General features: G+C 39.0%; 1 non-coding gene across 1 annotated transcript; it reads left to right on the forward strand.

Moving 5' to 3' along the window:
* The first annotated feature begins 3946 nt into the window (after positions 1-3946).
* On the forward strand, positions 3947-4019 carry LOC148048926 (small nucleolar RNA SNORD36). The gene has a single exon (XR_015695738.1). It is a non-coding gene; the product is annotated as a small nucleolar RNA SNORD36 (small nucleolar RNA).
* Positions 4020-4798: the final 779 nt, after the last annotated feature.

The raw sequence follows: 4798 nt of genomic DNA on the forward strand, positions 1-4798 counted from the left end.
CAAAGGCCCATCTTCATCGCCACCGTATAAAGGGGATACGTTCAGACCCTGGAGAATGCCTCCCCCCGACCTGGAGGTCTCGCGACCCATCACGGACGAGCAGCGGCCCATTCGGGAGAGGATGAAGCGGGAAGCTCAGAAAGAGAGGGAGGAGGCAGCCTGCTGGACTTCGCTGGGGAGGATCAAGATCTTTGAGGAGCGGGAGAAAGAAATGGACATCTCCCTCTATTATGGCTATCCCAGCTTCGGCTGTCCTTGGAGAACGTCCACTTGGCCTTATCCATCTGGAAGAAAACAGGCTGAGAACGTACGACCGCATTTGGGATCAGACTTTCTGTCATCAAGAGACTGATGGGGTCGTAAGCCAACATGTCACATGGCCGCATCGCTTAGCAATCACAATCACAGCAGTCACCAAGAATAAAGTTTTGTGAAGCAAGTACCCAACCCAATGCAAGAATCCTGGGCTTGGTCCCCCCAGCCCTGACCCTCAAAAGGCTCAACTCCCCCCCTACCTGTCTTCCCCCAATCTGCCCTATGGCTGCCCTGCACCCTCTTGGCCAAAGCTCAGAGAGCACAGTTCCCTTAAATCCGAGGGTCCTTGTTCCTTTGGCCACGGCCATTCCTCTTGAGCCCCCAACTCACCCTCCCACCTGGGATGTCCCTGATTTTAATAAACAGGCTTCAAATGGGCTTCACACAGACAGCCACTGGTTGCTGCTGAGGAATTTTAAAAAGAAATGAATTTATTTGGATTGTTTGTATATTGAATATAATTTAATATATCCGATATCAGAAATCAGAATTCCTTTTAACATATTTATAAATAGTAGCTTGTATTGTACTATAATTCTACTGCTTTAGATTAGTTAAACATGCCTGATCATTGTTATATTCTTATGGATTCAATTAATAATCTCATTATCTTGAAAGTTTTAATTTTATTTCCTGATCTGATTGTTACATTTAAAGTTAAATTTTTCAGTATATTCCTTGAATTACGATATTGTATTATGAAAATACAAGATTGTATTACAAAATTGCGTTATAATTCTGCCTTACAATAAATGCTATTTTTCAAAAATGCAGTTAAATATTCCTATTCATCAGCAAAATCATTGGTTTCTGCTAGAGTTTTTTTAAAATGTATTTATTTGGATTTTTAAATAAATTATATTTTAATATATGAAATATCTGAAATTAGAGTTTCTTTATCATAAAATTTCAAAACACTAGATTGTAATTTACTATAAATATACTGTTCTATATTATTTAAAAATTTTGTAAATTCTCAATATACTTTTTTTTCTTTCTTACAAAAAAAACTTTAAGCAATACCAATGTAAAAAGTACTTAAATATTTTTGTAGGGAAAAATACCCTAATGATCACAATAAGCAAACCACAAATTACATCCAGTAGTGGAAATGGGTGTGGCGCTTTCACTGTCTCTTTTTCTTATTGTCCTAATGTTTTTTTTCCTATACTTTATCACATAATGAAACTTAATAAAAAGAAAGGAAGAAAGAGAATAGGACAGCCAATTGTGGGAAGTTGGAGAGGAAGCTGCACACCTGGCTATTTCCACTTCTCACATTCTGCTCACCATCTCTCAATAGCTTGATTTTTTCCTTTCAGTTGAACATTTTCCATTTTATTTCCATGTGGAAACAAAAGTACTGATCATGACCATAATTTGTTCCATAACTTTGGTTGCAACCCAATTTGGTGGCCACTGCATTTTGTCACATATTTCAAATTCTTTTGTAAACAGAGTGCTGTCCAGTTCCCCCCGCTTAACATTTTCACATATGCATAATTCATTTTACATTATATTTCCATTTCCCATTTTAGCTGTATTGTTTTCTTCCCATATTTTCCCAACTTTAATTTTAAAAAAATAATATACAAAAAAGTGTTTCATTTTTATCCCTTTAGAAATAAACCAAACTTATCATTTCATCTCCATCTATTTTTTATAAGTAACATATATCTTCAAATTCAGTATTGCACATAATCAACATTTTACTTACAGTAATAATTTGCACAGTTAATATTAGTATAGTTCAATCACATCTTAATTAGCTATATAGCATTACCACGATTAACATATTTCATTTTAGTTTACTAATCCCCTGTTCCTAGTTTTTCTTTTTCCTTTTTCCTCTTTTTCTTCTTTTTATGTGTATTATTTATTTATTATTTCATGTTTTAAAAGAATAGTTGCCTGTAGCTTCCTGCCCATCCCCACTGTTAATGGGCCATTAAGAAGCCCTAGCTAGTCCATTTTACATAATAAAGACTTCTCCCCTGCAGCTCCAGAGGGGATGGGAGTAAAGGCATGATAATATTAGCCCTTTAACTCCTATGGGAGTCTGACAACCAATCAGAATACATTTCTTACACAGGAACAGGAAACAGAGAGGTGGGACTGAACAGGTTATAAAAAGCATAGCAAGCCCCTTCCGCAGCTCTTCTCTTCTTGTCCACCAACATTGAAGCATGTGATCATCTTTTCTGTTCAGGAGCTCAAGCCATGTGGTCCTGTTCAACAATAAACAATCTTTCCAAGCAGCCTCCATGTCTCCAGTGTCGTCTTCCCCACTTGGAGCTGAACCCAGAAGGACATTTCTTTCATGAAATGCCTCTGTAAATCTCAATCGTATTGTCTAACTGGTTTTTGGTTTCTTTCTCTACACGGTTAATTTCTCGTTTCTCGTTTGTGTTCCTTGCCAGTTCCTTTCCTAACTCCTGCTCTTTGTGCTTCAGCAATTTTTCTGGTTCTTTATTACCTTTTAATGTTACTCACGCATCTTTTAGTATTTCAAGTAATTCCTCAGACATCCCATCCTCCATGTTCAAATTTAACACACTTTTAATATATTTATAATTTTTCCACCGTTAATTAAGACCTCCTTCTTGATGTTTCTACCTTTCAATATCAGGTTCAAGAATAGTCCAATCCACTTCAAAAGTTTTTTTTGTTTTCTTCTATATCTCTTCTGTGGTCAAGGTAAAGTTTTAACTGCTAGGCTTTGTTTGAAAATGTTACTGTAATTCTTCTCTCCAGTAGGTGGCTTTTAAATCCCTCTATTATTGACGATCGCGTCAATAATTTGTCAAAACCAAAAGCTCTAAGTCCATAGACAAATTTTCCAAGTTTCTTCCTTTTTTTTTCCAGTTCCCCCAAATCCGATTTTATTAATCAAAATCCTCTTGGGCTTGATATTTAATAACCGTTGATCCCGCTTTCCCCCCTCCCTCTGCATTCCTGGTGACATACAGAGGTTGCTAGGATGTTTCTGATAGGATGTTTCTATCAAAAGCAAGTATGTGGATTTGGAGTGATTTGGACAGAGTCTACTGATTTGGACGTGGTCAGAAGCTTCTGTGACCAGAGGTTCTACGGTATATTCTTTCTTTAATCAAAATAGTCATTTTTTTTGTCCTTTCAGTAAACTCCATCAACTTCTGCAATCATTCATCCAGGATAGGAATTGAAGTTTCCTTCCATTTTTGTGCATACAGTACAGTGGTGGGTTGCAGGCGGTACGCCCTGGTATGGGCATCCTGGAGCCTGCCCGGAGCACCGGGTACCTTTCTGGTATGGTGCTCCGGAGGGCCCACCTGCCTGCCCAAGCTCCTTTACTGTCATTTGGCACTTTCGCGCATGTGCGTGGCACATATGGCACCTACGTGGCACTCCGCCAAGCAGCTGGAGCGTCGTGGAGGCTTGCAGAAGCATCGCAGGCAAGTACAACACATGCGTGCGTCCATGTGGGTGACACCAGGCCCAGTCCAACCATACAGGTTGGAATGGCATCCAGAACCCACCACTGATACAGTAACAATTCTGCTGTCCCATATATAATAACAAAATTCCAATTTTTTTTCTCCAGGTATTTTTCCATTAGACCCCAAAGGGAAAAGGTCTTTTTCTAACCAGGTTGCTTTGATGTTGATGAAATACTTTCCTTTCATCACATTGACAAAACAAACACCAACTTTTTATGAAGCAAATATTTTCCTTCTGGCAGTGGATCTGTTGGCACAACTTATACCCCCATTTTTTTTTAATGTGCCCAAGGGGCGGTCTTGGTTTTTGTATAAATTGGAGGAGCAGATTCCTTTCCGACCTCAGAGAGAAGTCCTGCTCCTTGTCCGTCCTTCCTAACAAGGTTTTCCTAGATCCTCCCCAAAGCCAAGATGGTATGTGAAATGATTTCTTATTTATTCTCAAACCAGAGCTCGATTTAACTTGGATGTGAGAAGAGAAGGGCTGGAAGAATGAGGTGGCCACTTTGGGACAGTCAATCTCTTGCAACCGAACCCAGAGTTGTAGCTGTAGTTAAAATAATAAGATTAGATTAGATAGATTAGAGTAGAATAAGTTGAGTAGATGAGAACAGAACAGAAGAATAGAATACAATAACAGAGTTGGAAGGGACCTTGGAGGTCTTCTAGTCCAACCCCCTGCCTAGACAGGAAACCCTATACCACTACAGACAAATTGTTATCCAACATCTTCTTAAAAACTTCCAGTGTTGGGGCATTCACAACTTCTGGAGGCAAGTTGTTCCACTGATTAATTGTTCTAACTGTCAGGAAATTTCTCCTCAGTTCAAAGTTGCTTCTCTCCTTGATTAGTTTCCACCCATTGTTTCTTGTCCTGCCCTCAGGTGCCTTGGAGAATAGCTTGACTCCCTCTTCTTTGGGGCAACCCCTGAGATATTGGAAAACTGCTATTCTGTCTCCTCTAGTCCTTCTTTTCATAAAACTAGACATACCCAATTCCTGCA

The sequence above is a fragment of the Thamnophis sirtalis genome, unplaced genomic scaffold (genome assembly GCF_051295495.1).
Source record: "Thamnophis sirtalis isolate CommonGarterSnake01/CBP01778 unplaced genomic scaffold, rThaSir2_p1.2 scaffold_2, whole genome shotgun sequence".
In the NCBI taxonomy this organism is placed as follows: Eukaryota; Metazoa; Chordata; class Lepidosauria; order Squamata; family Natricidae; genus Thamnophis; species Thamnophis sirtalis.